Source organism: Suricata suricatta, chromosome 5 (assembly GCF_006229205.1).
Source record: "Suricata suricatta isolate VVHF042 chromosome 5, meerkat_22Aug2017_6uvM2_HiC, whole genome shotgun sequence".
Classification (NCBI taxonomy): Eukaryota; Metazoa; Chordata; class Mammalia; order Carnivora; family Herpestidae; genus Suricata; species Suricata suricatta.
The window spans coordinates 120854876-120876072 of record NC_043704.1 but is presented as its reverse complement, the minus strand read 5'-3'; the positions used below and the strand labels follow the sequence as shown (position 1 = coordinate 120876072).

General features: G+C 45.9%; 1 protein-coding gene across 1 annotated transcript in view; it reads left to right on the top strand.

Annotated features, from left to right (window-relative positions):
* The window catches only part of CLSTN2 (calsyntenin 2), a 589043-nt gene that overhangs the window by 10028 nt on the left and 557818 nt on the right, over positions 1–21197 (top strand). The window lies entirely within an intron of this gene.

The window sequence follows — 21197 nt, the reverse complement described above, 5'->3', positions numbered from 1 at the left end:
ACTCTAAGTACTTGCTTAGCTTGATTGAATGGTTGAGGTTCTGAATGTCTGTTTTTCCAGCTCTTTCTGCTTCAAGTTCTCAAATCCACAGGTGTTCTCTTAGGGGCACATTCTCCCTATATTCCACACACCAGCCCCTTTTGAAGTGTAGTTCGTGTCAGATAACAGCCTGCTCTGTAGCTACTGGTCCCAAACCTACCGTGGGCAACATTAACCTAAAGGGATGAATCACCAATGGTTAGATGTGAAATAGAGTGTAGAACAAGTTTGGAGTGTGGAAAACTCTTTGCCCTGCCTCTGGAGTTAGCAAATCGCTTGCTCTAGTCCCCCAGGCTCACATGCAGGGGCAAGTTAAGCCCACACAGTCCTAGAATCTCAGCTCATTGTGCTCTGCCAGCACTTCTTGACCTACAGCTCTTTAATGTGCCTTAGCTTCTTTCCTCCAGACCCTGTCTGGGAGGGGTGAAAAATCAGGACTTAGACCCAAGAGCTAAAAGACAAGCCTCCACTCAGAAATCCACAGAAAGTCTGGGTAGTGAAAGAAGTATTGGGTTTGCAGTTCATGGTATGGTGTTAAGAGCCTTCCTTTCCTCCTTCCCTCCTCCCTCCTTGCGTCCCTTCTCCCCTTCCCTCCTTTTTTCCTTCCCTTCCCTCTCCTTCCTTCCTTCCTTCCTTCCCTCCCTACCTCTTTCCCTGACTCCCTCCCTTTTTTCTTTCACTTTTTGGTGTTGTTTTTATTTTGTCTGCTTGTTTTTATTTGTGGGAGGTTGGATAGTCATTTGGAGTAGGAGAAGAGGCTGAAATTATTCATAATAGGAGTAGAAAGAATTTCACACCCAAGACCTAGATTTTACCTTCTTGGCTTTTTTGTTGGTAGTTTTTCTAAAGGGAAACCAATTATCTCTGCTTTATTGCACCAGCATCAGAGATATCAAGATGGTTATGTCTTGCTTGATTATTAATTTTAAAATTTAAGACTTTTTAATGAGTTTATTCTTTTAATTGGATATCATGAATATGCTTTTTTAAAAAATTATTTTTGCACTTACATCTTCTCCTCTTTGAACAATCCCCTGCCTCCTTTCCACCCTAATTTTCCAGTAGTTAAATCCCAGCCCTCCTACCTAGAGAAACTCAAGTCAGAGACCAGCCAAAAATCTTTGCTTGAAATCGTCACTTTTTCTGGAGTTTCACTTCTAGACATGTCCTACCACCTCTCTGTTCCGGAGTACATGGGGGAAGAGGGAAGAGCTGACAAAATTGTCTATTCAACCTTCAGCACCTCTGTCATTCCACCTTTTCCCCGTCCTGTGATTACTCATCCGGCTCAACTCCTCCCCTCTGGGGTAACTCTTATCAAGACCTTGATGGCCCTAAGATCTGCTTTTGGAGGTAGGGTTTGGTTACTTTCTGGAGTGACTCTTTAAAGTACTATGAATAATGATGAGAATCCTCCTTCTCCTCATCTTGGAGTTTTTCTAGATCCAATGGAAAATGTGAGAAAGTATCTTTAGAAAACTTTGCTGCTTCAATTGATTGGAACTACCCACTCTTACTAAAGACAGGACTTGCTATATAGCGACAGCTTCAAAACAACTCACCTGGTTCACACTTCCAACAAAATGGGCTCCTTTATAGGAGTTTTGGGGCCACCATGAATCCTGCCCCAAATCTACAAGATACTGGTACCTAAAGCTCTACTTATATCATCTTATCAGAGAGCAAGCCCAGGTGACTTGCTGGGAAACTAAGGTAATGAAACATGAGTTCTGGTCTCATTTTGTGATGTTTGCGTTTATAGTAAGAGTGCTACTCCACCTAGCAGGTTAAATGGTCACACACTGGTGGCCTTTAAGGCAGCATGGTAGGCTACCTGGAGGGTGTAGAGAAGGAGTGAAGAAGATGGGTCTCAGTCGTAGTGCTCAGACCATATTAGAGTGATAGCAGTTCCTGTGCCCAAATTGTGTGGACCCTCCAGGGATGTGTCTATGAGACATAGCTTCTGTCATCTGAAAGCTGGTAGTGGCTGGCCATAGATCTTAGGAAACTAGACCCCTGCCCATGCTGACTACCAGTGCTGGTGTGTCTTGAGTGCCTTCTCAGTCTTGGCCCTGGAATGAGACAACCTGATATTTAGTATGGATAGCTTCTGTGGCTATGGGTGACCCCAGTCCTCTGCCTTGTGGGCCTTTCTTGTACCTCTGTGCCGCTGCACACTATGCCTTACCTGCTGCCCCACTGTTGCTCTGCCTGGTGGCCTGGCAGCAACCCTCACTATGGGCACCTCTCCTGGGAATCCATCCCTTTCCCCCCCTGGCCAAGGGAGGTGTTCTTCTTGCCCCATTACATAACTGCCATACACACTTACGCAGTGGCACTTATAAGATTGTATTGTTACCTGCTGCCCCTCACTAAACTGTTTATAACTCAAAGTCAGGGTCTATGATATCCTCATCTCTGTGTCCCCAGAAGTTTAGGGTGTAGGGAGGGTGGATGAGTGTTGGCTAGAGCTCTCTGGAAGCCACCTCTTTGCCTTATGTGGGATGCACAGTTGGGATGGAGTTTTCCTTGTTAATTTTTTCTCCTTGATCCTCCTGGGTGCCCAGTGCCCATTTTCCCAGTGGAGCCATCCCTGAGTAGAGCTGGTGGGGCAGGATGATTTGCATAGGAAAGGTCAGCATTGCAGGCTGGCTACTGGCTGTCCCTGGCATGTGCTGGTGTGTTCCAGCCCAGGCTGGAGAGGGCTGACCTTTTGGGTGTGAGATAGGTAAGGGGGAAGCTAGATGGTTCAAGGCCGTGTACCTCTGAAGCTGATGGTGCTGGGGGCCATTGCCAGAGTGTATCTTCTTCTGGGATAAGTAATGTAAATTAACTTTCCCATCAAAGAAATAGCTTAGTCATCATAAGCTCCATCTTTAGTTTGTAGCCTTGAACATTTGGGAAAACATCTTTTGTCACTGCACTGATGAGAATTTAGTTGTGACCATCGACTGCTGTAGGTCTAACACTCTCCCCACCACACTCTTCAGTGTTGCCCTGGGGATCCTGTGTGTCCCGTCCACATTCTCTTAAACCCTAGATCATAGAAATCCTACATATGTAAAGCATGTTTTATTTTCCAAACAGGTCATTAAAAGGACTTTGCAGTTTGGGATGTCAGATGCATGGGTATGTAGAGGCAAGGATGAAGTTTTAAGTACAAAAGTTTTGTTGTCAGTCACAATGGGACTACCATGTGGGACGAGGCCCATGAGGTTCTCCTACCACAGCTAGGGAAGCAAGCAAGCAGGAAGAGGTATCAACTTCTGGCTCTGCTGAGATTTTCAGGCTGTGCGTGTAGTCCACAAAAAATGAGCAAATAGGAATCTCTCCAAAGTCAAAACATTTACTTCTGGATCTAAGGATATACTGGTTCAGTAATGAGCATTAAAGCTTTAGCACTGTGCACAGGGAAACCCCACCTTCCCCAACCAGACCAAAACCTAGAACTTCTGAAGCTGGCATTCGGAAGGAGAGCTCCTGGGGGCCCCCCACAGGGATGTAGTCTGTGGGGCAGGTGGCTAACAGCTCTGACTATGACCCCGATGTCTCCCTTCTAGGGGTAGGGGGTTTTCTGTGGATAATGCTGCCGCTCCCTGCATGGGCTGGGGTATGGACCCAGACCAGATGGAGTTACCCTCTTCCTGTAGCTCTGGCTCAAGTGGGAACATTTCCCTTTATTCCCACATCAAGACTAGAGCTTGGACCCAACAGGGTTTTACTAAAATCTCAGGGTCCATAACAGGGAAATAAAGCAGAAGGATTATGAATCCAGACCACTGTTTTTCATCCCTGCCAGCACCAATGGCCCATTTTTTCAACAAATATTTTATAGTTTCCCCATTGTTATCCTGTGACAAAAATTTACTGATACTATTGCCTGCTTATATACATAATTTAACAAATCAATGTAATGCCTTAACTGAAATATAAAGGAACTCAAAGGAAAATGCCCTGGGCCTAACTCTACTGGAGAAAATAATGAATTAGATGCTTGCTGTGAATCCCACAGCTGTAAATGCACCCATGTATTTTGTATTGGCAGTTCAAATGTCATGGGCAGTATTGGGGTGATGTAATGTTTAGATATGGTGAGATATTTCTGGTGAAGTCCTGAACAAGAAAAGTACACTCTGTCTTCAATTTATAGGATGGCTGTATTCCTGGAGAACTCGGGGTTTATTAAAGCTATACAAACAATATTTAGCTGGCTACTCCAGCCTCCAGAAGAGGCTGATGTAGCATAGTTGGGGGCAAAAATAACATAATTTTATGTTTATAACCCAGTGGATTAATGGAAGAGACTGTGGAGCTTTAGATGATGTGTTGGGGGATGTACATCCCAAGAGATGCCTGGACACCTGCTGTTCACTTACTCATTGACAAACTCCCAGATCTGTCCAAAGAACAGGCTAGAGTACTTATTATGGTCAGTACTGATATTTCAGAGTTAAAACCCTGTTCTCTTGGATGGAAAAATCTTCCATAGTGTTCTCATTGATAATGTAGAGGATGAGGGTTTTTTTATTGTGTTGTTTTTAACCCCTAGGTGTCTTATTTCTTACCCTCCCTTCACATCAGCTTGAGGTGTTTCTAAGAGAGACTGAATTGCAAAAGAGAGTTTCTGTAACTTTGAGATGAAAATGCATTTTAATATTTAGATTTAATAGGAAGTGGTATATCCCCTTAAAAAGTAGTTCAGTGACATTTGGTAGTTCTGTAATATTTGACTTGGAGTGGAGTTTATAAAAATTTCAGCCCAACAGTAACTTCAGGGCACTAAGGGATGTATGTATTTCTGAAATGAGAAGACCTGGTTGACATTCTGATTCTAAAATCAACATCATCTCTTATGCGTCACCATATTTTCAATTATAATGGACTATAAGCTGTGAATTTAAAAGCAGCTTCCCTGCAAGTTCCCGCACAGACCCAGCTTGTGTGGAATAAAGAGAAGAGCCTGGGTGGCAGGCAGAGTGCTCACGCCCACTCTTCCAACTTAACTCACTAAAATGCTTCCTTCTCTGAGCCGCCTTGGCTCCCCCTCCCCCACATTGGTTCCTTGGGGATTTTCTTGAAAGTGGAATCTTTTCTAACTTCCTAGGGGAATTTGCATCCTGATTTGCCGGAAATGGTTGAACCTGGGAAAGGTAAAATCATGGCAGTAAAAGCCTGAGGTTGTATGAAATACCTCTGACAGCTAGACAAAAGTATTTCTAACAGGAAACTTGGGGATTAAAACAAGTTGTCTAGGGCATGGTGTTCTGTTATCTCGTTGGCATTTCAGGATGAATTAAGACTTTCTCTGCTTGTTTGTTTCCCATTTCAGCATCATCTTACTCTCCAAGTTAAAAAAAATTCCCTAAAAGGATTATATCAGGGTTCCGTGAATTGCAGTTTTTGGCAGCAGTTCAGGTCAGGGGTTACCTTAGGCAGTCCTGGGATGCAGTGGTTTTGTGGAGTACTGTAATTTTTTTTCTTTGCCAGGAGGCCCAGAAGCAGACCTCTGTGCACCAGAGGGCAGTCTCCAAACCAGGTCTGTGATGGCCAGCCTGGGATGAAGAAGGGCCAGCTCTTTTCCCCATCTACCCCATTCAGCGGAGCTAGAGGAATTGACAGCTACTGAGTTAGGTGGAACCTACAACCAGTGGCTTGGAATTAGGGGCTTCCTCCCCCCAGGGGATGTGCACTCTAGGCTGGAGGCTAGGGCAGGTCTTGACCCCCTCTTTAGCACGCGCCTTGTCATCAGACTCCATAAGATGCGGGTTGGGTAGAGACTGGACAGTCGCCATCAGGGCCCTGCCCACAGTCCCTCTGCGCCTGCCATTTTCATGCATTCAGGCCCTACTTCCAGCACCAGTGGCCCTTTGCCGGCGGCTTTCTCTGGCTATGAGACCCTTCTCTTTCAGCATGTGTGCCAGGTCAGAAGACCAGGAGTTAATGCTTCCAGGGATGGTCTTCCACCATTGATTGACTGGGGTGGGTGGATCAGTACCCCAGCACCCTCACCCTTCTGGTGAGAGAACATCTGCAGCTTTTCACACAGTCCCCTGAAGTCCCCTGAAGTCTTACCCTTGGTGGTGACTTGCTTCCATCCTTTGTTCCTGAGTCCCTGCTCTACTGGTCTTTCCTGACATCACCCTCCAGATAAATCACCTGCACCCAGAATTTTGGACTTAGGCAGGAACTGCTTCTGAGGGATCTCAAATTGAAAGCAGGAGTGAACGAGAGAAGGTATTTTGTAGGGAGTGCATGCTGTGCTCCCTTTGGGCTCTTCCTCTACACCATCCCTGGGGGTAAGTCTTAAATCTCAGGATCTGAATGTTGGGGGTCCTTGGCCCATCCACACAGACTTGCTTGGCAGCTGTGCCTTTTTGAGGGACACTTGGAGGACCCTGCTCACCCCCACCTCACATCTCCCGTCAGTGAACGTTGAGCACTCATGTGCAGTGCTTACACATTCCTTCAGGAGGCCTTCCTGCAACGAATGCCCCGTGCAGTGCTCTGCGGCCAGCCTCCCCGAAGTGCTCTTCAGCCTTCGGCCGGCCTGGAGGCACCCAGCCCAGCAGTGGTGGCGGCTCTTATTCTGGGCCCAGGACTCTCAAGGCTCCTTGAGGGCAGGGTGGCCCCAGCTCCTTCCCCAAGCTCTGGGCTAAGGTAACTCCTTGCCCTCTTGAGGTAACCCGAGTTGAATGACGCTGAGCGCCTGCAGCACACAATCATTCACGCGTCTGGGGGAACATCTGGCCCCTGATTGCAGCCAGATTTCTCGAGTGTCTATTTTCAGCATTCTCCCAGAGGACCTATAAATGAATTTGCAAAGCAGGTACCTCTGTCTGTGGCACTTTCGTCACTGACGTGGCACAGCAGGGAAAAGGAAAAACCTCCCCCCTCCGCTCACCCCGGCTTGCCCACTGGTCTGAATTCCTGTGGTCATTCTGTTATTTCACGTGAGGCACTGCAAAACCCCGCTGATACAAGTTCTGCCCTTTCTCTGAGAGACTTAATGCACTGAGCCATTGTCAGCCGAGCGGTTTGATGGGAATTAGTCCCTCAGCTTAGCTTCGGTCACATGGCCCGGCTCAAGTGCATGGGATTTAGAATTTTTTAATTTTTTGACAACCAAATGACTTTATTTCAGAGGTGAGTGCTATCAGCATATAAAATGTATGTAAATAGGCCATTTCAGGTGCTGAACACAACATCTGATTTATTTAAAAAGTTCTCTTAATTCTGGGTGGCTGACTAATGTGCGGTATATAAATAGTGTATGGATCTTGGTGTATGGATTGCTGTATTGGTCCTGATTATGCCTCTTAGAAGCTATGTGATCTTGGCAGAGTTGCTTAACTTCTCTGAACATCAGATTTCTCATCTCTAAGATGGGTATATTAAGTCCTATCTCAAGATGCTTTTATAAAGATAAAGTGCGCCCAAGGACATAAAACATTTGGTGTATAAGAGTCTGGTGTTCTGCTTATCTTTTGCTGTCCCACAAACTACCCCACAGCTTACTGATCTAAGGGGATCATTTTATTATGCTCATAGATCCCATGGCTCAGGAATTGAGATAAAGGGGAGGAAGGGAGGGAGGGTAGCCTGCCCCGTTCCATGATGTGGTGGTCTTGAATGACCAGGAATTGGGTGGGATCACCTGGAGGTTTCTTTATTCATGAGTCTGGTGCCTGGGCTGGTAGGGCTCAAGGATTGAGCTCAGCAGAGGCTACTGACCAGAGCGGGCACACAGCTTCCACTGTGGTTTGGCTTTCCTCCCTGCGTGAAGACCTTGGGATGGTCATACCTCTTACCTGGTAGCTCAGGACTCCGGTGCACAGAGTAGAAGCTGCATGGCTCTCATGGACCCAGCTGGACCCCTCTCCTAAGTCATCTGAAGCCGGTCCTTCTCATCTTCCCTGGTTCTGCTTGTCTCTGACTTTGGCCTTTGCCAGAGTGTTCATGACTTTCCTATGGCCCAAAAGGGAAAGGATGGAGGATGCTTATCTCCTAGGTGGCAGGCCCAGGGCACACCCTGTGTGGGGGCGAGGGCAGGTGCAGCATGCATGGCCAAAACTCTGGAGGACAGACACATCCCTGAAGGCCAAAGCAGGAGTGTGTTGTTACAGTGGCGAGACTTGTCCCTGTCCTAGAGACTTTACACATATCAGCTCATGTCATCCACACAGGAGCCCTGTGACGTGGGTCTCATAACTTCCCCAATTTGTAGGAAGAGGTGGAGTCTCTGGCCAAGCTTTAGTAAATCTGTCAGCACGAGCCTTGGGACTTGAAGCCAGATCTGTCTGACTTCCAAGTCTGGGCCCTTAATATCATGGTGGTTTGCAGCATCCCACTTAGTGACACATTTTCATACTCTATTCCCTACTCTGCACTAATCATTTTCCCTGACTCCTGTTCTATACTCCCTGAGGGCAAGAGTATGTCTTTTCCTCTTATATTCCTCTCCTGTGCACATGAGAGCCCCTTAGAAAATAACACTGGGGCTTGGCAAAGAGGCCGTCAGTCACCTCTTTTCAGGGGCCCAGTGAAATGATTGTCTTGTTAGCCACACCAGGTATCTTCCCTCAGCAGGGAAGGCATTGTTGCTTATATATTTTAATCTCCAAAGGAGAGTTTGTTGTAGTTTATTGTTGAAGCATGGGTTTTGAAATTGAAACACAGAAGGTCTACTAAAGGGGTATCCCATTTGGAATGGGCTCTCTTTTTTTCCTGTTTTCAGGTTAAAAGCAATAACTAGGAAGCAAACAGAATGAAAAACCTCTAAAGAATATTGTGAATGGCTCTGACAGGTTAAAGCTGGTGGATAAATGTGGAATTTGCATGACAAAAACCTGAGCACAATGCTGATTGTCATTCACCAGTAATAGCATTCCCTGAAAAGCTAAAAATCTTAATTAAAAAAAAAAGAGACCACATCATTTGTATTTGCTGATCCCGTCCCTTTGCCTGAGGAACTACTCAGACTAGACTCTTGCTCTCCCCAAACTTAACGTCAGCAAGGCTGGGTTGCTTCCTCCTGACCCTTCACCCCCACTTCCTCTTCCTGGGTTTGGCAGGCTGCCTAGAGCATAGGAGGCTTCCAGAATGACTGGAAAGACAACTCTCTGCCCTCAAGAAGATGTAAGTTATAGTGGGGAAATTCATGAGCTGACAGATTAAAATATTAAATGGTGATTCTGGACTGGAGGGCAGTGTAAGCACTGAGGGAGGCTGGAGTGTCGGGGCTGGTGGCGCTGAGGAAAGGTGAGGATGGAAGAGGAAGCGTGCCCCGTGCTCTCCTCTGCTCCCTACCCACAGCCTCCTTCCCAGTTCTCCACTGGTGGAGAGAGAGCAAGTCTCCTCATCTGGGATTTTCCTGTGACGCTTTACCTTTCTTCCCCCCTAATGGTGCCCTGCCTCTAACCTGTACATAACCTCGAAAAGACTTCATGCAATCCTTTTTTTTTTTTTTTTTAATTTGAAAAGCTGAGTTTGCCTACCAGATAGTGAGCTCTGTAAAGAGGCAGAGTTCATGTCTCAATTCATCCCTGTTCCCCAGCCTGGCAACCAGCTGTCAACTGGGTGAGGGCACAGAGGAATGAATGGATGTTGACTCAAAAAGATGCCCTGGAGTGTGTGGGACTCTGACGGTTCTGGAGAAAGGAAATGATGTCAGCCAAAGTCCCAAAGTCAGGAGAGAGTATGTGCTGTGTAGGGCACATGCTGAGACTGGCCTGTTTGCCACAGGCTTCCATATGAGGCACCCCTTTTCTAATGTTGGGCCCTAGGGCCCTGAGCTAGTGGGGCTGGGCTACCACAGGAAATGTTCTCAGGCACAAAAGGTCTCAGAAATACCACAGGAGCCCGTGTGTCATCCTCATCAAAGGCCAGCACTTTCCCTTGTTTTTCTGATTCTTCTCCCCCCGCTGAGTTACTGACTGTGAGTTACTACCCATCATTGGGGAGCCTGTATGTTTGATGTTGATCCACACTGCAGATGAGGCCAGGGCCATGCTGAGACAGGGCCTAGCGAGGGTACCAAGGCTGCTTGCTCTCCTTCCCAAGGGGAACCTGGGACCAACTCTTACTCAGAAAGCTGACCAGAGCACATACTGTTCCTGCCTGATTGGATACATTGTTGGCCTGGCACAGAGTAGGGCTGCCAGCACCCTTACCTCATAGTGATGTCTCCTAAGATCTTGGGGATGTGGTACTGTCAATGAGGACCCAGAATACAGCTGGCCCACTTTTGGGAGGGCTTACTGGTCACATGGTATAGGTGCCCCACCTTCAGCACTTGTCCAAGAGGTATGAAAGTGAGTGTTGCGTTCTCATTTTTTCTGAGCTTTATCTTTCTCCTGTTCATATTTCCCTTTCCTCTGCCTCAATAGTTACTTTTGTCCTTTTGCACAGCATGCATTTCTGTACAAAAGACTGAAATCCATCATAGCATGTGTTGGGGGAAAATGAATAAAATAATAAATTTGATTTTTGCCCAGGGAGGCATGATGAACCTGGAAGACGTTACTGACAAGATGTACTTGGTAGGCTGAGGGAATAAGCACTAGGGGAGGAAGATGCATTAGGAACCCCTGCAGAAGTACACCTGGCAGTCTGTGCTCCTTCCAAGGGGTTGGTGTGTATCTCTGTGGAGTCAAGATTGGACAGCAGTTTCAGGCAGAGAAAACTCAGCTTGTCTGGAAAAAGAGGTACTCTGTGAAGCATTGTGCACCATGTCTCCATAGGTATACCATATTCATCAATTCTAAGATGACTTTTTTTTTCAAATGTTAACTTCTTTTTTTAAATTTTTTAAATTTATTTTTGAGGGAGAGTGTGTGCACAAGTGGGGGGAGGGGCAGAGAGCGAGGGAGACACAGAATCTGAAACAGACTTTATTCTCTGAGTTGTCAGCACAGAACCCAACGTGGAGCTCAAACCCACGAACTGTGAGATCATGGCCCGAGCTAAAGTTGGATGCTTAACCTACTGAGCCACCCAGGCGCCCCAAATGTTAACTTGTTACATGAATTCTAAGATGCCTTTTTTTTTTTTTTCAAATGTTAACTTCTGCAAAATCAAGATGAGTCTTACAATCATGGTTCTAAATGTCATGAAAGGTGATACATGGCAAGCAGCATATTCATTTGCTATTTGCTGTCAGATCTATCCTTGCTCTGCTGTTGGTTCACTCTGTATGGCAAGGAACTGTGTTCTCCAGCTGCCTTGCCAATGGCTTCCGGTTAGGTACAACCACTGGGTGGCACTGGTGGAAGACTGAGGAGAGTGGAAAAGAGAGAAGCCAAAGTATTTCTCCTTCTCTGGGGAGATCCCTTTACTGCCATACATCTGCCCTTGCCCACTCCCCTCCTGAAGGGGAGGCCTGGCAGCCTTTCAGGTTGGCGTCTTTTGACCCTTCCGTCTCCAGTTGTCCCTCCAGCCCTGGATGCTAGTGGCTTTCTGCCTTGCCATTTGCTCTTTAGCTTCCCTATACTCCATCCCTTGGGTAACCAATTCATTGCATTAAACTTCTTTTCTTTGAAGTGTCTAAAGTATTTACTGTTTCCCTTGTTAGATCCTGGTTAATACAATGATATATCATCACAAGATTAAACACTGAGGAACCATTATTTCTCTTCTGAAGATACTCACCTTCTACTGAATCTGGTTATGTTGAGGTTATCAACAATCCCTTTGATGCCACTTTCAGAAGCTTCTTTGAGGTCTGTGGCACTTGACAGTGTAGCTATCCCCTTTTGTTGAATTTCCCTTTTCCCTCTTTCCTGGGGTATCCCCATTTCCCCCTCTGTTGTTTAAATTTCCTCAATCTCCTTTGCCCAGACACCTCTTCTGCAACTCCCTTAAATGTTGGGTTCTACAAATTCCCAGGATTCCTCTGCCCTTTTTATTTTCATTCCACCTGCCCACACCCACAGCTTTAAATACAACCTTTCTGTAGCCTGGAACTCTATCCCATGCTTCAGACACAGAATTCCACTATCCCAAATTCAAAATGTTCTTGACTGAACTCCCCTCTCCATCCCTGACCATATATCAACTCATTCCCCTGCATTCAGTATCTCAAGTAATGGAGCCTCATCCATCCTGAGATCCAGACTAAAAACAGAGGGTTATTTGAGACTCTTCTCTCCACCTCCCAAATCCAGCTGGTGTCCACACTATACACCCAGTGTTGTGTGTAAGTATTTAACAATCAGCTCTCTCTGATTCATGGCACTTGCCAATATTTTGTGTGGGTATTCCCATCACAGCTGTGATCTCAAGATATCAGTGTGACATCACTGAACATGCACTTGGGAAGAGATGCACAGTCAGTTCTTGTGAGCCGCTCTACACCTGCTCTGCATACCATTATACTATTGCCACCCTTTCATCCCGTCTTCTGTGCCTCAGCCTTGTCCAGGCCCCTGCTGAGATGTCTCCTTGCTGCCTTTTCAGTTTCTTTCCCTTCTAAGCATCCTTCACCAGATCTGAGCATATCAGCCCCTAACCAAGAAGCTTTAGGAGTTTCCCATTACTTAGAAGAATCCCAGAAGTAGAATCTTCTTGGTCTTGACCCTGGAGGATGCGGCCATGCCTATTCTCCCAGGCGTAACACTGGGCTTGAGTCCCTAAGGAGCTGATTCTTTTCCTTCTCTTTTCCTTTTGTCTTTCATCACTTGAGCTGTTTTGAGTATGCATTCATATATTTGTTTGGTGGCCTGTGAATTCATGACCATGAAAGAAGACAGGGGATGATTCAGCTTTGCACCTGGGGGTTGGGAATGGGGCCAGGGGATTCTTACAATAAGGGGGTTGATCTTTTGAATGTGTCAATCATTTTGGGCTGCTGCAAAGACTCTCATGAAACAAATTATAGCTTAGAAAGAAGTTATTAATTTTGGGGAAATAGGGGGAAAATAGGTCATGAAAAACTGAAAATTCTCTCTGATATGTGTTACAGTTAGAGAAAACAGATTCAAATCTGTTCACATCACAGCCATGCCTTCACCTAATTGCTAGCCCTTTAATCTAGAAATGACAAGAAGTTGCTGAATGCCTGCTTGGGTTGGGCACTGGGGATACAGAGAGGAGAGGGACATGGCTGAAGCTCACAGGCTAGTGAGTGACCATGGCGTCCCAGGACTTGTGTTTCTTGTTCATATAGGGAAGTCAGGGAAAGACTTCTGAAGTCACTCTCAGCCAATTAGCACTTTTGCCTTCTCTTCCTCTTCATGCATGCAGCTAAAGTCCCATCAACCCTACGGCCCCACCCCCTCCCAGGGCTCTTGTTTCGTTGGGGTTTTGATTAAAATAGGAGATGACTCTGAAAAGCTTACTGTGTGTAAGAATACAGAATTATTCATTTGTGTCATCATTTTGTGAGTGTGCGTGTGTGTTCTTACCGCTTTCCTAGATATTATGGCAACGTGGGGTGGGAGTGGCGGGAGGTGTAAATGCAGGAAAAGATCCCACCTCTGCCTTTCAAGGGGCTTACACTCAAAATATGGATAGAAATGGAGTTTCAACAAATTGTAGAATAAAATTAGGTGACAACATATGGTGTGTACCAGTTGGTGCTCTAGGTGGTCTAAAAGTAGAGAAAGGGACATGGATTCAAGTTATAGAGTGGTAACTTGCAGTGAAGACATTCCTACATTTTCACAGATGCAAGGATTAGAGAAATGCAATCTGGTTCTTATCCTTAAAGCAGGGTTTGCTTTTACAAGGAACAAGAAAGACTAGAGGGTTTCTTTGAATATTGTTTATTTTATTTATTTTATAATTCAAAAAATACGTTCTCATTGTAGAAACTTAAGGAAATACACAAGAAAATAGTAGCAATGCTTAAAAATTTGCATTAAAGGATTAAAAATTACCCATATTCCCCATCACTCAGAGATAATCCTAAAAATATTTCAGAGATTTTTCTATGCATATTTTTACATAATTTAGTTCATACCATATATACAATTTATATCTTGCTTTTTTCACTTAACATTATCACATAAGTATTTTTCCAAGTTATTAAAAACTCCTCATAAGCATTGCCTTTAATGGCTACATAATATTTCAATGTGTGAGCACAGCCTAATTTATTTGAGTAGTCATTTTGTCAGATATATTAGTGGTTTCCATTTTTTTGTTATAAATAATCTTGCAGTGAAAATTTTGTGTCTTTTTATGTCTTGGGATACAGTTCTAGAGGAGGTTTCAAAGGATAAGGCCATTTAAGGTTCCTGATATGTTTTGCCAAACTGCTTTCTAAGAGGGAGCCATTGGTTTATATTCTTATTTAAAATTTATTTTTAACATTTATTCATTTTTTTTTTTTGAGAGACAGAGCCAGAGCATGGGGCGGGGGCAGAGAAAGAGGGAGACACAGATTCTGAAGCAGACTCCAGGCTTTGAGCTAGCTGTCAGCACAGAGCCCAACACAGGGCTCTAACCCACAGACTGTGAGATCATGACCTGAACTGAAGTCAGGTGCTTAACTGACTGAGTCACCAAAGCACCCCTACATTCCTATGTATATCTCTCTATTTCTCTTTCCTCTATTATATATTCATAGGTATAATTAATATACAATAAGCTTTACTTATTTCAAATGTACAATTTGATAAATCTTGATATACATAGATACCATGAAGCCAGCATCACCAGAAAGATAATGAGCAAATCTGTCACTTCCCAACTTTTCCTCATGTCCCTTTGTACTCCCTCCCTGCAGACAACCACTGTTCTGGTTTCTGCCGCTGTAGGTTTGTTGGTATTTTCTAGAATATATATAAATAGAATTATAAAATGTGTACTCTTTTTGTCTGGCTGCTTCACTCAGCATAACTATTTTGAGATCATCTGGTATAGAATATATTAATCATTCATTCCTTTTTATTACCGAATAGTATTCCATTGTGTGGATGAGCCACAGTTAGTTTATCCATTCAGTTGATGGACATCTGGGTTGTTCGCAAATAAAGCAGCGATGAACATTCATTTACAAGCCTTTAGTGAACATATGCTTTGATTTCTCTTGGGCAAATACCTAGGAATGAATGGATGAGTCATATGGTACTTGCATGTTTAACTAGCATCTTTTGTTAGTAGTAATTACCTCTTAAGATAAAGCATAAATGCATTATAATGATATATTTTAAAATGATTTTAGCTGGCTCATTGGCCAGTGCACTGGCTCCCTGATCAAAGATGAGGTGAGGGAGGAGTGGAAGTGAGGAGGGGCACAGAGACCCCTTTCCTGCCCCACCTTTAGGTATTCGGCAGAGAGAGACCAAAGGAGGGATGGTCTGTGCCCACTTCCTACACCCCGGTGCCCCTCACAGCGGGCCTGTAGCCCTGGCCCTGCTCAAGATGCCTTTAGCCCCTTCCCCATTTTCCTCAGAAGAACAGACTCAGGTCCTTCTCTGACTGGAGCGTCCTACTTGGGTTCAACTTTCTTTCTCTTCATGGTAGTTTGTGATGAAGTGACCTAGTCCTCCTCTGCTAGTCACATCACCCCCTTTACCTTGTCTACACCCAGTAGCCTTCTAAGGGAAAAACTAAGCATCAGCCATCAGAGGAGGGAGTGATCAAACCTACCTCCTTTGGGCAATTGGAGAAGGGGTCCTGGAGCCTACGGCAGTCTGAGAAAGCAATACAAGCTACAACACAGAACCTTAGATTTTGTGGTTCAGGAACAGTGGCAGAGGGAGGGAGGCACATTTCTTGTTCAGGAAACGTTCTGCACACCATAACATTGCATGGTCATAATAAACACATGTACTAGATAATCATACCCATTTTTCTGATGAGGTAATGAGACTCAGAATTTTGGAAATCTGCCCAAGTTCCCAGCTAATAGGGAATGAGCTGACAGAGTACATACCTTCTTTGAAGGACCGGGGTAGGCCTTGAAATGGCAAGAAAAAGGGTGAGATCATTTTTGTCCTCCGAGTGGTGTGAGGCACCTGCTCTTTTTCCACTGGTTCTGGAAACATGAACTCCTGTGCTCTGCAGGGGAATGTGCTGTGGCTGAAAGGGGCTGTACCTCCTTTTTCGCTCTTCCTCCTGGGAGCACATTCTGTGGCAGGATGCGTGACCTGGGACTGTTCCCAGCTCACTGAGGCAGCCCAAGGGTGTCCAGCTCACACATGGCCTACACTGGGGCCCGCATCCCAGCATCTCTGGGGTTATTTAGGAGCCGGGAAGACAGAGAATGGTATTGTTCCTGTGCCAACCTTTCTTTATTCTTTTCTGTGTCGTCTTGGAGTCACTCACCACACTGATCCTAGAGACGAGTCTCTGATATATCTGATAAGCTTTCTTTTTTGTGAGTTCTGGGAACTATTTTATGTTTGTTTCTTTGGGAACTGAAACCCTAACCAGAAGGCCTTTGCTTCCTGGCTTTGCATTCTGGTCCGTGGGAAGGACAGTGGCCGTGGTCTATGTATCTCCCAGGTTGACAAGGCTCTCTTCCTAGGCAGTGTCTTACACAGTACTGGGCAGGGTGCTGGAGCAGGGCCTCAGCCTTGAGAAGCCCATCTTCCATGGCCCAGAGCTGAGCACAGGGCCTGGCTCTCAGCAGACACGGGCGTGAACAGCCTTGGCAGGCTGGCGTGCACACCAATACCAGCACAGCCCTGGGGGCTCTCTCCCGTGCTCTCTATCTACACTAACTACCTTGGGGTGCAGATTCCCCAGATTTCTCAGCTCACTGCACTGTTTGGGTCTTGGTAAGTTTTTTACAGTACCCCTAGGCCAAAAGAAATACCCAATGGTTATGCTTATTAAGTAGATTGGTCCCGAACATTTAATAAGTATTTACATCCTAACAACTTGTACCTATGCGGCACTGAACAATGTCTCAGATGATGGAATCACATTGGACACTGCCATACTCATGTCTTGTTCCACATTGATTTTCACAGAGTACTTGCCTTTTATCAAGAAGCCCTGAAATCCAAGGGTTACCAAGATGTGGTGTCGAGGGAAGAAGGTGGCAGTCTAATGTTGAAACTGAAATACATGGAGCTAGTCATTTGCATGGTGTCTGACGGATGTTGTCACATTTCCCTTGAAAATCTAAGATTTGCAGTGGCAGCTCCGTGAGTTTTCTGGGGCTCCTCAGGCTGCATCATCTCACAGTTTGGGCATAATGGCCCTAGGGTCTCTGTCCTTTCTCAGCTCACATGAGTGCTTATCTGGTGCTGACAGTGTCCTCTGTGTCAGGGATAGAACCCTGCAGAAAGTGCTTGCAAGGGTCTTCTAGTCTAGGGAGAGAACAATTACAATATACTCCAGACTTGGCCGTGCTGGAGATCAGTGCAGGTGTTATGCATGGCCTGTAAAGAGCTCATTGCATCTAAGAGAGTGTGTGATGGGATAAGGCAGGTGCAGGATATGCTGCCAGCACATGTTCTAATCCATCCCGAGAACCAGAGGATGCTTCTGGTGGACGCAACGCTGGAGCTTGTTGTCACAATGTGAACCGGAGGTGGAAGGGAGGCCGCATTCAGGGATGAACGTGCTACTGTGCTTCAGCGCCCAGTATGGGGCCAGGCCACCGAGGAGGAGCCAGGGGAGGGTTGCAGTTTGGCGTCTGAGCTGCCTTCTGAAAAGGGAGTGAGTCAGGCTCATGCACTGACGGCTGAGTCCAGTGTCTTCTCCCCAGAACCTGCCAGCAGTACAGCCCAAACCTCTCCTGTGATGACTCTTCCATCAGTTTTTTTTTTAATTTTTTTAAATGTTTTTTATTTATTTTTGAGAGACAGAGAGAGGCAGCTCGAGAAGGGGAGGAGCAGAGAGAGAGAGAGGGAGATACAGAATCTGAAGCAGGCTCCAGGCTCTGAGCTGTCAGCACAGAGCCCGACGCGGGGCTCGAGCCCACGAACCGTGAGATCATGACCTGAGCCGAAACTGGATGCTTAACCGACTGAGCCACCCAGGCGCCCCTCTTCCATCAGTTTTACTCCAACAAAAGTGAAATATATTTTGCCAGTGCTGTAAACTGTGTCTTCCAGGAGGTGTATCTGCATCTCCCAGCCACGTGTCTTTGGCCTATTGCAGATGCCTCTTTCTCTCCTGTTGGGGAATGACCTGCCTTGTCCTTCAGAATAGCGAGTTGACAAATATCCTCTGATGTCCCTCCCAGGCACCCCCATTCATCTTGATGGCAGGCCTGAAGACACCACCACCACATTAAGATTTTATACTTTGGGAGTTTTTTTTTTTCACTGATTTCATGTGGTCATGATTTTCAGTGCCACCTTCTCTTGGTCCCCAGAAAGTTAGCATCATATCTTTTGGTGAAGAAAATGCTTTCCTGCAATTTCATTCAAAGGCTGTTTAAAGAATTAATGAAAGGTTCTATCATTTGCCCAAGCCTGGTTGTGGGCAATGGTTCTGCAGATGAGAGATTGGCATTGATTGATCCTTTGACAACAGAGCTGTCTGAACTGACTTCACTTTGGTATATCACGTGCTGTCTCACAAATTTTGCAGTGGCCTGGAAGGGAGGCGGAGAGGTACGAAGGGGGCATTTGGACTTCTGAGCAAGCCATGGGCTGCTCTGGGCAGAGGCCAGGCCACTCTGTCTGTATTCTTAAGCCCTCCCTGGTATGGAATGGGAGGACCTCCTCCATGCCTGAAACTTGAGCTTCTGGGTTGTGGTGTTGGAGCCTCTCCTCTGGTGAGCGCTAAGGGAGAAGGTGGGCAGGCAAATGGCAATGCTTGACCCAGATGCAAAGCAGGGTAGCCGTCTCTCTCAAGTGGAATCAAGAGACAGAGAGGCAAACCCATTCCTTTCTCAGAGTGCCAACCTCAGGTCTAGCTCACCCTCTTGAGAATCAGGTGAGGCATCAGAGCCTAGCTTCCTTCCATTTTGGGACCTGTCCCTCCCTCTTGCAGGAGCCCAAGCCCTCACATGTTCTCCTGGGTTCTCCAATATGTGTATGTCCCAGCAATGTTCTGAGACATGCTCATTCACACACTACCTGTAAATCCCATGTCCTTCTCTCTCATGCCTCTCTCTTAAGATCATCTGTTCTGACAACTTGTTGAGCAGCAGTTTGATGACTGGCCCATTGAGGTGGCATTGTCTGTTTACCCCTGGAATATGCTATAACTTCATCAACACTGGCCTGTGGAGGACAAGAAGGTGCTGGAAGAATGGGGGCTACGACCAGGACAATGGACCAGATAGTTGAAGAGGTGCCCTGGGCTCTGACTTACCAATAAATGACAGAGGAAGACATGGGTTCTGCAAGGCCAGAGTTGCCATGCAACTAGGTCTTCGCTGTGGTTGGGGGTTCTAGTCTCAGCACCCCACCTGGGTGAGGCATCAGCCCACTACCCAGTCCATAGCTTCTGCTGTCTCCCACAGTCTACAACGTATCATCCACTCTGCAGCCAGAGACATCGTCCTCAAACCCAGAACTCACTGAGCCACTCTTTTGTTTAAATCCCGTCAGTAACCCCACCTTTATTAATGATAAAGTCAAAGCTCCTTCCCCTTTGTCTATGCTCCTTTATGATCAAGTCCCAGTTAACAGTCAGCCCTGTGGTGGTGAGTTGTTCCCACACATGCACCACGATGGCAATTATCCCTGCTCTTGCCGATGCTGTTTCCTCTGCTTGAGATGCTCATTCTTTTTCTCCTGTCTCCCACCCACATTGCTTGCTAATTCCTATTCGTCTTTTCAGACTCATCAGGCCAGGCTCCGCCCTCTCCAGGAAGCCCTCCCAGGGTGCTGCTAGTCTAGTTTGGAGCCGCCTCCCTGAGCTTGCATAGTGCTCTGCTATTCCTTGGAGCATGCACCACACTGCAATCTCTTGGTTTATATGTTAATTTGTCTCCCTCCCTAGGGCATGAGATAGTTGAAGTGAAACATTGCCATCCTCATAGGTACATGTGTTTGTTGATGGACTGAGAGAATGAAGGGAAAGTACTCAGAAGCAGGGCTGTGGCTGAATCATTTTTGGGTCTGTTTGTGTGAAGTGGCAGGCCCTAAGCCAGAGGCTAGGGGATTGAGGAGAAGGTCACTAATAAGAGTGAGGCAGGGGTCTGCACCTCAACCAGCAGCCGGAATCCTAGGCCATCACCACTGGGAAACCGGAGTGTAAATCAGGAGAGGAAGACGTGTAGGGGCATAGATGTGTGTCAACGTGTGGAGGGTGGAGGAAGCCTGCAGCTTATGAAGGCTCTGCCTGAAAAATTGCCACCATCTCTGGTCAAAGACCTTGGCAGGGCGGCCCCTCCTCCAGTGCTGCTAAGCACCTGCCCTCGATGGTGGAAGAAGTCAGAAGTGACTTGGAAGCAACTGGGATGATGGATGAATGGGCTGGGATTCAGGAGCAGAGGGATAAGGGCTACTGTTGAGGGATCTTGTGAGTAAAAGGCCTTGTGCCATTTCTCTGCCTTCTTCCACCATTATCTCAACATCAACTTGTGAGGTAACCTTGTCTTTTAAATTGTGCTTGTTAACGTGATTAATTCAGTTGTTTTTTGCCTCCATCTGACCTGGGCATCGAGGTCAGATAAGAAGTTGCCAGCAGTGGGCGCTGTCATCTCCCATCTGCACCTCAACAACACAGGGACTGTCAGAGAATGGCCAAGGCTGTCATCCCTATTTGCCCTTCAGCAACAAGCCAAGGGGACTTGGCATGTGGGACTCAAGGGTGACTATAGGGAAAAAATCCCATCTGTTCCTTGGGAGCCTAACTGTACTTTCTCTGGATGATTTTGTTTCCAAGACTGTGAATGCCTTTCTGACTTCCCTTTTGCTTTAAGAAGGGCTGTTTTGTTATCAAACTGGAGTGCCAATTTATTTTATTTTTTCATGAAAAACGAGAACTCCCAGTTTCCTAAGAATAAAATATTCCAATTGTTTTGGACGTTTTGAAGTTATGGGCAAATTGCTATTTAAAAATGATGACACAACTCCATGTTTTTACACATCTCACTTGTGGAGATTTACTCATGGTAATGTGCATGCGGTAACAGGCAATGGTCCTGGTTTGTTGTGAAGATTAAATAAGGATGTGTATATACACATACATATATGCATGCATTTACATATATATGTATCTGTGTAGCAGCAAACAATTAAAATATTTGGCATGATAAAAATACTTATTAATTGGCTATTTGGTTTAGAATAGGTTGAGAA